At 51.6% G+C, this 12,146-nt stretch overlaps 1 pseudogene; it reads left to right on the forward strand.

The window, feature by feature from the left end:
- Positions 1 to 2,697: 2,697 nt before the first annotated feature.
- On the forward strand, positions 2,698 to 4,123 carry LOC144112990 (uncharacterized; annotated as a pseudogene).
- Positions 4,124 to 12,146: the final 8,023 nt, after the last annotated feature.

Raw genomic sequence — 12,146 nt, forward strand, 5'->3', positions numbered from 1 at the left:
GGGCTCGAGAACAAGGCATGGCGAGGATGGATGGATACGGCTCAACCCTTTAATTCGGGCGGTGGCTCAAGCCACCTAGCCATCACTTATGAAATTTTACTCTTCTCTTGATTTTAGCCACCAATCAGATAACCTTCGCTTGGTCACTTCTACCCGCTTAAAACCTACTTTCCCTTCACTGTCCTTAAACCCCTACGCCTTAGATCAATCAGCCCCGCTGTGTTCCTCTGTAGGGTGACGCCCTTTACGAGGACGGCGCAAAATAACGCCCTCTTGGGGACGGAAACCTCAGCAGACCAGGAACATGAAGCCGCCCACATTTGGACTTTGGTATCACAACGAAAAAGCTGTCTGGAACCGCCGATCCGCCGAACATTTGCTTGGGGCGGTGTGCAGCTGAGAATGGAAGCCCATACCGGGTCTCCCGTTTATTTCATTCCGCGTCAACTGTTCGATAAGCATCACGGGCAATGGCCGAAACTGAAACAGTCCAGTCTGAAATTAGGCTCCTACACAGGACGCCTTCCGGTATGTGGGGAGCTTGAGGTCCAGGTTTGTCATAAAGGGACGACAGTAAAGTGTGCGCTGACCGTGTTGGACTGTGCGGGACCTATCCTCTGCGGTCGCGATTTAATCAAACATCTTAAGAGCGCAGGTGTTCCGGTGGTTCGCTATGTCGAGGACTCAGCGTCAAGAAAAGAAGCAAGCGAATCCAGCGTGAACAGCATCTTCCATTACTACCACGACGTATTCTCCGAGGAACTGGAACTAATCAAGCGTCCTTTAGCCGGCATGCAGATGAAGGAAGGCGCCGTACACAAGTTCTGTAAGGCCAGATCTATTCCATACGCGCTACGCGATTGAGTCTGTCTGTCTGTCTGTCTGTCTGTCTGTCTGTCTGTCTGTCTGTCTGTCTGTCTGTCTGTCTGTCTGTCTGTCTGTCTGTCTGTCTGTCTGTCTGTCTGTCTGTCTGTCTGTCTGTCTGTCTGTCTGTCTGTCTGTCTGTCTGTCTGTCTGTCTGTCTGTCTGTCTGTCTGTCTGTCTGTCTGTCTGTCTGTCTGTCTGTCTGTCTGTCTGTCTGTCTGTCTGTCTGTCTGTCTGTCTGTCTGTCTGTCTGTCTGTCTGTCTGTCTGTCTGTCTGTCTGTCTGTCTGTCTGTCTGTCTGTCTGTCTGTCTGTCTGTCTGTCTGTCTGTCTGTCTGTCTGTCTGTCTGTCTGTCTGTCTGTCTGTCTGTCTGTCTGTCTGTCTGTCTGTCTGTCTGTCTGTCTGTCTGTCTGTCTGTCTGTCTGTCTGTCTGTCTGTCTGTCTGTCTGTCTGTCTGTCTGTCTGTTGTTTCCAGGAAGAAAGAAAAGGAGAGTGCACAGGCTTGCCCACTGGCTCAAACCGAGCCACAATCGCTACTACATGCAGATAGTAGGAGAATTCAAAGATGGGATAGAAAAACAGGATAGAAAAGACGCGCCGTGTAATGACCCAGGCCGATCCCGGAGGCAGTGCAATACCGGGCCAACCGGTGGTGGAAGTGAAGCAACCTTCAAACACTCCGCCACATTTCCAAAAATAAGTCCAATATGTTAGGTTCAAATGGGACCCGCATCTGTCCCTTGAACGAGACCGTTTAGTTGCTCTGGGCGTACTGTCGCTGGTGGCACACTCTGAATGGGCAACGCCCATAGTCACAGTGCTTAAGACGGCGCAGTAAGGATCTGCGGCGATTTCAAGGCCACAGTAAATCCAGCGTGTGCAACTGAGCAATACCCTTTGCCAATCACTGAGGGTAATTTTGCCCGACTACACGATGGGGAATATTTAAGCACTCTCGATTTACGGGGTGCATACAGTCAAGTGGCGCTAAATGATGACGCTAAGAAAGTTTGCGTCATTAATACGCCAAAAGGGCTATTTTTCTACAACAGGTTTCTTTTCGGGATAGCCGCTGCGCCTGCTATATTCCAAAGAAAAATAATTGGATGAGGTTTTGGCTGGTCTTCCAGGAGCACAGGCTTATCTGGACGATGTGCTCCTTTCCGAAAGAGCGAGTGACAGCGGTGAGACGCTGAAAAACTTCTTAGAGCGCTTCCGAGAGCGTGGGGTAAAGCTAAGGTTGGATAAGTGCAAACTGCGCAGCCCAGTAGTAACTTATCTAGGGCATCACATCGATCGCGATGGGCTTCATCCGAATGAGAAAAACCCTGACGCTATCATGCAGGCACCCAGCCTATGTAATGCAAACGAGCTACGTTCGTTTTTGGGCATGGTTACTTTTTACGCGAGGTTTCTGCCGAACATGTCAACCACACTTGCTCCATTGCATCAACTGCTTGAATAGAATGCACGCTAGCTATGGAAACAGCCTCAAGAGCTCGCATTTGAACGCGCCAAGCAAAACCTTAAAACAGCCACGGTTCTCGTTCATTTCCACCCTTCGAAGGAACTTAAACTTGAATGTTACGCGCCTCCGTACGGTGTGGGAGCTGTCTTGTTTCACACGACTGGTAACGATCACAGGCCCATCGGGTTCCGCTCGCGAACAATAACTCAGGCGGAGCGCAAATATTCACAGCTCGAGCGAGAGGCACTGGCACTGGTATTAGGCGTCACGAAATTCCGTGACTGCCATCTAGGTCGGGAATTTACCTGCTGACTGATTATCAGCCATTGCTGAGCCTGCTGAGATCAGACAAGCAGACACCTCCAATGGCCGCCGCTCGGATACAACGTTGGGCGCACCACCTGGGAGCCTACCCGTACCGGCTGCAGTACGCACCAGAACGACAGATGCTGAACGCTGACGCCCTGAGCCGACTTCCGCAGCGATCTCCTCAAGCTGACGTCGACTGTGAGCCGCCCGAATATGTGCTGTCGCTGAACCAGCTGAATTATGGCGCCGTGACAACGCGTGAGCTGGAGGCATTAATGCCTTTCAACCCTCCTGGTTGAGGTCAAACAATACATACTACATGGGTGGCCCAAAAACGCAAACGGAATGACCCGGGCCGTACTGCCGTTTTTTGACCGTAAGCTCGAACTATTCATAGCACATGAACTGGTGTACTGGGGTAATAGGGTCATAATACCAACCGAAGCTAGGGAACGAGTGCTGCCTCTTCTACATGAAACACAGAAGAGTTCACCGGCAATGAAATCTGTCGCGCGTTATTTTTTCTGGGGGCCAGGTCTTGACAGAAATATTGAAGAGTTGTCCGCTCAGTGCAAGAACTGGGTGCAAAATCTGCCGATGGCAGCCACGGCCCCCTCCGTTAACTGGCCTGAAACAGCCGAAAGGTGGTTTCGTATTCACGTTGACTACGCGGGTCCGATCTGCGGATAAATGATACTCGTAGTAGTCGACGCGTCCCATGCGTCAGCACAGACTACCATTAACTATCTGCGTGTCATTTTCAGCAGGTTTGGAATACCCCGCGCGATCGTTTCTGACAACAGAACCCAGTTTACCAGTCAAAACTTCGCCTCGTTCTCGGCAAACAACAACATTGTGCGCCTTCGATGTGCTCCATACCATCCCCAGTCTAATTGTGCGGCAGAAAGGGCAGTGCGAACTGCAAAAGATGGCCTTCGAAAAATGAGGGAAGGAAACCTGTAAGAGAACCTAGTACCGTTGCTTTTTAACTACCGGAGGACTCCACGAAAATCGGGTAAATCCCCAGCAGAGCTGCTTTTGGGCTATCAAAAGCGCTCACGCGTGGACACATGCAAGCCTCCAGCACTTCCGGGACCAAAGGATAACAATTATGACTTGCTGCCACTACTTCTAAGTGAGGTGTATGCCCGCAATTACGGTGCGGGGGGTATCTGGACGCCTTGCCATGTGGAGACGACGTCTGGAGCGTGAATGGTGTCCGTGGAAACATCGGACGGAGTCGTCCAGCGGCACGTGTGCCAGGTCCGCCCGCGACCAGAAGCACCAAGGGGTAACCCGGCAGTAACTACAGCCACCACACATTGCAGTGCGCCAGACCAAGCAACACAACTACAGCATCCAGAAACAGTGAGCCCGGATGAAGGCATTTCTGCTCGGCGCACCCCAAATGGCACCGGTTCCCCAGATCTTCCGGCACCAGATATTCCTGTGGCCCCGTTGAATACAGGTGTCGCCCAATAAACTTAGACATGCAAGGATGGTCAAACGGGCTAGTTGGTAGCTCATATTTGGAAAGAAAACAGCGCACCTTTAGACACTGTGTCGTTATATCTGCCATTGTCCGTGTCTAAAGGTGCGCTGTTTTTTTTTCCAAACTCTGAGGCGCTCAACGAGAGAACACAAGCCAGTGCAACGTTTTCATTTCTGAGGAGGAAGGAATGTTGCAACTTCATGTGTTTTCGAAGCGCGCACCTTTCATCGCCTTATTTAACGATCCTTCAGAGCTTCGGACTATCTCGACTAACACGTGCTCCTTCCTATCTTCCTGCCACTAGGGTACTTACCCTAAACCTGTGAATAAACGTTCATTTTTGGTTCTACTGACTACGCTGCTCATATATATATATATATATATATATATATATATATATATATATATATATATATATATATATATATATATATAAACAAAATGCGTGTAACACTGAAATCATTTGTGCAGCACCATTTCGAAATAGTCTCCCTTGCAGTCTATACAAAGATTTCAACGCTTCTTGAGGTCTTGGAAACAGTTGGAAAACGCTTCTTTTGGCAGGGCTATCAGCTCCTTTGTCGTGGCGTCTTGAATGGCCTCCACGCTCCCTGCCCAGCGACCATTTAGGGCTCTCTTCACACGATGAAATCGGAAAAGATCGCACGGGGAGATGTCAGGCGAGGATGGCGGATAGGGAAGTACAGTATCGCTGTGCTTGACGAGAACTTCTGTCACGCTGAGTGCAGTTTGCGGCCTTGCGTAATCGTGGAGAACGCTCCAATGTCCAGATGCCCATAAGTGAGGGCGGCGGCGTCGCAGTGCGTCACGCACGTTTTGGAGCACGCAAATATAAAACTCCTGATTCACCGCCTTCCATTGTGCGAAAAACTCGTGGTGTATGACTCCTCTGGCATAAAGAAAACTATCAGGGTAGTCTGTTTTGGTCTTCTGTCACCGACCCTTTCGCAATGACGGAGAGCTTGTGGACCGCCATTTGGCGCTTTGCTTCTTTGGTTGAGAATCTTATCGAAAATACCATGCTTCCTCTTCAACAATGATGCTGTCGACGAATGCAGCATCCTTCTCTGCCTCGGACCGCAAATCAGCGCTCAGTGATGCCCGCGTGTCCTTCTGGTCCTGTGTGAGAAAGTGCGGCACAAGTCTGGCATTCAGCTTTCGTTTCCCCAAGGTCTCACGCAAAGTTTTGTGGCATGTTGTCTTACTAATATCGAGAGAATCTGAGATAGATATATGGTTCTCTCTCGCTCAAACGCTCGGACCACTTAGGGACCGCCGCAGTTTTACATCTCTATTCCGGAAATTCTCCTACGATATACTCGTAACATTTGGCGGAGCTGTGCTGGGTACGCTTCCCAACCACCGCACTCCACACAGCATCACTACGGACCTCACACCTGTCCACTAGCGACCCAGCCGCCGTATCATTGAAGAGTAGCCCGAATTAGGGCCCCTTCCCGCGCCCACAAGAACGACGCAGCCTCGGCAACCGAGTCTAACTGATATGGCCACTGACACTAGGTTCCTGGTGCCGACCCAGCCTAGCCCGTTGAATCCAACTGCCATGGCCACTGACACCCGGCTACTGGCCCCGATTCTTTGCAACCCACCGCGAATACCGCCATCTCTTCACGGTGCCATGTTCGAAGACACTGAGGATTGGCTGGAGAGCTTCGAGCGGGTAGCCTACTACAATGGCTGGAGCGATGAGCGCAAGATTCATAATGTATATTTTGCTCTGGAAGAGTCTGCCCGGACGTGGTCTGAAAATTTCGAGACTACACTTTTCACCTGGGAGACGTTTTGCCGGAATCACCTGGCTACATTACCCAACGCCATCCGCCGGGAGAAGGCTGAAGCTGCGCTGCACTGCCGAAACCAGCGCTCGAACAAAAGTGTGCGCATGTACATCGAGGACATGACCCGTCTATTCAAGCGTGCCGACCCCAACATGACGATAGAGAAGAAGCTTCTCCATCTCGTGCGAGGGGTTAGGCAGGAGCTCTTCGTAGGCCTCGTACGCAGCCCACCCCGCACTGTTGCGCAATTTCTCACCGAGGCGACCACCATGGAGACGACGCTCCAGCAACCGGCCCGCCAATACAATCGAGACATCCACAGCATTGTGCCCGAAACCTTTTCCTCGTGCCTCAACGGCAATGCAGACACCTTGCGCGGACTGATTCGGTCAGTTGTTCGCAAAGACCTCTAACGGTTCCATCCGCCCCAGGTTGCCCTGCGTCGCTTGCAGCGCTGACAGAAGACGTCAGGGACGAAATCATCAGGTTGCGCAGGCACCCCGCTCCCGCTATTCCGACGATGTCTATGAGCAGCATCGGCACATGACACGCAACCGCACCGGGCTACGGTATAACCCCAACGTCTCCCGTCAGTAGCACCGCCCCATATTATGCAGCTGCACTTGCTACAGCTGAGCCACGTCCTCGGAAGTCGGATTTGTGGCGTACACCTGACCGTGGGCCTCTGTGCTACGAATATGGGGAGCCCGGTCATCTCTAACGAGCCTGTCCGTAGCGCCAAGTGGGTTTTCGCGGTTTCCGTCCCGACGCACTTCTCAGAACGGTGAACGACTGCATGAGATTGCGGAGCATCTCTGGGCTCGCCAGAACCGTGTTTACTCTGGAAGGCTTGAGTCCAGTTCGCCTTCGCCTCTCCGCTATCACGCTTCTAGCCCCGGCTGCCAGAGTAGCTCTGCTGGCCGTCGCTCGCCCAGTCCGCGTCGGGATAACTAACACCAGCGACCTCTGCAGGCAAGGCCGTTGACGTCGAGACGTGTCAAGATGCTGCATCACGAAACCAACGAGCCGACATATTTGGACAGAGAGCGGCAGCAACAATACTCGATACACTGCATCCGATTTGCGGGTGACAATTGCTGGCACCGAAATTACCGCGCTGCTCGATACCGGTGCTGATTGTTTTTTTTATGATCTGTGGCTTTGCTGGAGACCTTAAAAACGTTCTGACACCGTGGACAGGACCCACATGCGCACCGCTGGTGCGCACCTAATTTTCCCTGTTGGCAAGTGCACGGCTAGAGTTGTAATTCGTGTTTTAACATGCGTTGGTGAATTTGTCATGCTCTCCGAGTGTTCCAGAGACTTGATTCTGGGGATCGACTTCCTGCGCGCGAACGGTGCTGTGATTGACATTAAGGACGCACGAGTCACCTTCTCGACCAAGCAGCCGTGGCTCGCGCTGGCTCCCGAGATCCCTGCAGCAACGATCTGCGCATAGTCGAGAATGTCGTCACGGTGCCGCCGCGGTGTCTTGGTGCCCGTGCGGAACGACCTATTTCACGACTACGAGGGCCTGGCGGACGGCCCTATTCTACTGTGCTGGAGCGGGGCCTTGTCGTTGCGAGAGGTTTCGTCCGACTACGTGACGGCCGTACCCACGTCCTCCTAACCAACGTTTCCAACGAATATCAGCACCTTGTCAAAGGCACGGCTATTGCTTTCCTCCACTACGTTGCTGAGGTCCCAGGTTTGTGCACCGTGGGAGGACCCACTCCAGACAATGCTGGCCCCCACCACGTTCTTAAGTCAGTCAAAACAGCCACCCGAAATTCGGTGAGGGGCATAATATCAGTCACATCATAACTATTGCTGAATCGGGCCACAGGGCGAGGGACTACGGAGGTGGAAATAGTCTGGGTACCGGCACACTCTGAGAACCCTGGGAACGAGGCGGCTCACATCAATGCTCGAGGTTTCGCCACCCGGGCAGGTGAGCCGGACGCTCCGGGGAAGTCAACAAGAGATGGATTGGTGTCCTTTCACGACATTACTAACCATTACAAACATGAGCGGAGAATTTACCCGCCTACAGACAAGCAATTGGGGAAGGCGCAAGAATGCGTCTGGCGAAAATTGCAGACGAGATCTTTCTATATCCCATGCGTGTTAAAAAAATCTACCCGGACGCTCAGCCGGCATGCAAATGGTGTCAAGAACTGGCAACCTATGACATCTTATGGAGTTGTAGCATAGCGCCGCCACCGGCGGATATTATGCGTGATCCTTCTCTCGAGCAGTGGGAGGTCGTGTTAGCCATCCTCAGACTCGGTCGTCGAGACCAACGCCGTGTATAATGCCACCAAGGTCGCCTTAAGCCATGGGTACATGGCCATCTAGCTCGGAATCGTCCGCACATGTATTCTGACGAAAATATTTCCGTCCGTCCGTCCGTCCGTCCGTCCATCCGTCCGTCGAATCCGTCCATCCATCCATCCATCCATCCATCCATCCATCCATCCACCCATCCATCCATCCATCCATCCATCCATCCATCCATCCATCCATCCATCCATCCATCCATCCATCCATCCATCCATCCATCCATCCATCCATCCATCCATCCAATCTAATGTAATCCAATAAATCCAATCCATCCAATCTAATGTAATCCAATCCATCCGTCCGTCCGTCCGTCCGTCCGTCCGTCCGTCCATCCATCCATCCATCCATCCATCCATCCATCCATCCATCCATCCATCCATCCATCCATCCATCCATCCATCCATCCATCCATCCATCCATCCATCCATCCATCCATCCATCCATCCATCCATCCATCCATCCATCCATCCAATTTTCACTACAGATATCTCAGCTTCCACAAAACGCAGCTAAATATTTTGCTGCAGGATATTCCTGAAGTAGCGCCCTTTAGCACCCTGGGCACATCGCAACTTTGTTGAGACCCCCTGTGAAAGCCCCTTTAATTTCTACCACCTGGGGTTCTTCACCTCCTGCATTGACACCGGGTAGCACACCGGGGGTCTTAAGCGTTTCGTCTTCCATGGAAACGGGGTCGCCGCTGCGGCCATTCTAACCTGCGTGCTCGTGCTCAACAACCCAAGGCCGTAACAACTCAGGCACCGCGGCGAGCAAGTGTCCGGAAACCTGAACGAGAGTGCACAAACTTGAGCGAGGAGGAATCGATCGGTGGCTCCGGTAGGGCCAATGGTTAGTTCCGGCACAGCGCTCTGCTATCTAGCGAATACCAACGGTGTGTGGGCCTAATCCATGTGTTTGTCAATTACGTGTTAATCGGTATTCACAGCACATGATTGAGAATAAAAATCGATATTTTCACCACTGAAAGCATCAAATGACAAGTTTGCAACGTGTAATTTGTAGCCGCAGCTATCAGCGCTCTTGATTGCAAGCGCATTGAAAATTGCTACTTTAAAATATCTCTACAACTTGATATGAGTTATCCCAGCGAAACAAAATGGCAGTGGCTTAGCTCCGCTATGCCAGGAGATACGTAGCGGGAGATACGTTTTCCTGGCTGAGCTTGTTGTTCTTTAAAGGCCGAGTTTGGGCGAGTTGTTTACCATGCTGAACGTAAAAGCGCAAAAAACAAGGACGAGAATCAGACACACAACACGACACACAACACGAGACACACAACACACAGCGCTCGTGTTGCGTGTCTTATTCTCGTCCTTGTTTTTTGCGCTTTTACGTTCAGCTTGTTGTTCTGGTAATGCCAAACGCATAGTGTCGTACATTGGATTACTCACTGGTGTCAAGTCCTTTTGGTGCCACAGTCTGCCGCACACACTACAAATGTGTCCATACGGATTGTTCACAAAGTCTGCTTGAAATGTCCGGGTTGCAGATGCACTTTCGGAAACTCGAATGGTGTGACATCCTCTTCGGTTGTTTCCCGTTGACTGACGCCTTCCATAGGCTCCATCTCGGCGGCTATGCGGCGTCTGTTACGCTCGGCCGTCTGGCGTCTCCGTTTGGCAAGGCGTTCCTCTCTCTGTCCGGGCGTCTCTGCTGCTCTCTTCGCCTCCTGACGCTCAATCTCTGTTTGTTGAGTAGCCAACTGCCAGGCGACAACGTCAGGATCGGAACAGTTATTGTTCTCTTGTCCATACCACCGTTTAGCAGCGGCTGGACTCTCCGTCTGTGCATCTATACCAAGCGTTCCGATACAGCCGCCCATTACATCTCCGCCTTTCTGTACGCAATGCTGCGCATGCGACGACGCGCGGTTCGGGTGATTGAGCGGCGTCCGGCGAGGCGGTGGTGACCAGCGCGGCGCAGCTGTGGGGTCTCTGTGGTTACGATAGTATCGGCGCATGCGCACAACTGCCCATCCGCGTCACGTCGCATTCACCTTTGACGGAGGAGCGGGCGCGCGGCCGCGGCGACGAAGCGCGGCGCACCCGCTGCTCCTCTCCGGTTGTCATGGTAACAGCGCATGCGCACAACTGGCCTCTCTCATGTACCGGAAAGCGCGCGGCACCCACTGCGCTTCTCCGGTTTCTATTGTAACGGCGCATGCGCACAATTTTCCTCACGCATGTACCGCGAAATGCTCGACTGGTAGGCTAGTGTAGCTTCCGCTACAAAATTAACTGCAGTTAAACTACTGGTGAACCTGTTTAGAGAGCGAAAGCTGTGGCGTATCGGGCAAGTAGACGCGACTTGAGTTCTTTAACGTTGAGTGCGTTCTGCACTCTAGATAGGCAAGGCGCCCAACCTGCCAGGTTGCGATTAAGTTATGGTTTATCGTGGGAGGTTGGTCAGCCAGTGAACGCGGCGGCCTATTGCTGCAGTGCCGCGTGTCTGCCACAACATTCTCAGCGCTAATGCATGCAGCCCTCATATCTCTCTCGCCCCACCGCCTCGTACTTCAAAGTGCGAATGAGGAGACCACTGTCCGCCGACCGGGCGGCCATCGTTTATCTCTTTCCTTGTTGCGGTTATGTGCAGTTGCGCAGCGTGTGTCTCCACATCTCGGCTGACACCTGAACCGCGCCTTAAGGGAAGGGACAAAGAAGAGAGTGAAAGAAACGAAGAGGTGCCGTAGTGGGGGTCCCCAACAATAATTTTGACCACCTGGTTATCTTAAACGTGCACTGACATCGCACAGCACACGGGCACCTTTTGCGTTTCGCCTCCATCGAAACGCTGCCGCCGCGGTCGGGTTCGAACCCAGGTACACCGGATTAGTAGCCGCGCGCCCTAATCACTGAGCCACCGTTGAAACGTTCTCAGCGCTAATGCATGCAGCCGACATTTCTCTCTCCCCACCGCCACATAGTTCAAAGCGCGATTGACGCGTTTACTGCCGCAGGGAGACAGTTGTGAATGCGCCTTCCTTTCCTCAATATCATCCAAGTCTAGAGTGTTGTCAACGCTCACGGCAATGAACTAAGAACGCCGATGGTATAACACCTCAGGGCCACGTTTCAGCTACAATGTTGGGAGTGGCAACGCATGCAGCGCACATCTGTCACTACCGCCACGTAGCTTAAAGCGCGACTGAGGTGTCAGCCGTCACAGGGGGCCAGTTATTCGCCTTTCCTTTCCTTTCGGACAAAATTGAAGATTGATTCGGTGGACACCCGAACCGCGCCATAAGAGGTTTCACCTCTGGCTCACTTGAAGGCCAAAAACATAATACGAAATCGTTACGCGGTAGCGTAGTGAAGCTTTCCCTTAAAGAAAGCAAATGTTTATATAGAATGATCATTTTATTTACGAGCTACAAATACGAGAGCAAGGGAGACATAAAAGTGAGGCAATGCGAATATATGTCAAACGGGGTACTTTATTTTATTTTTATTTCAGTATACTGTCAACCCCAACAGGGGTTTTTTACAGGGGTGGGCGGATGGGAAAAAATACCCAACATGCAGATAAAACAATTATAGAACAGTAAGCAGTTGTACAATGAAAAGGGTGGGTCTACTTAAATCAAGACAAGAACAAACAAACTCGGGGTAATCAGTTATACACAACACAGTATATACCACCAACATTTTAACAATATCTAGTCAGTTTTGTGGCAGCATACTTAACTCGGGAAGCTCCAAAAATTTGATTATTGTCGGCTGCATTACAATCAAAGCGTCAAGGGCATTCCATTCGCGCACTGCTTGCGGAAAAGGAAAAATAGAATGTGTTACTGGAACAAAAAAATTCTTCAAGTGTAAGAGGATGT

The sequence above is a fragment of the Amblyomma americanum genome, chromosome 1, assembly GCF_052857255.1.
Source record: "Amblyomma americanum isolate KBUSLIRL-KWMA chromosome 1, ASM5285725v1, whole genome shotgun sequence".
Lineage (NCBI taxonomy): Eukaryota > Metazoa > Arthropoda > Arachnida > Ixodida > Ixodidae > Amblyomma > Amblyomma americanum.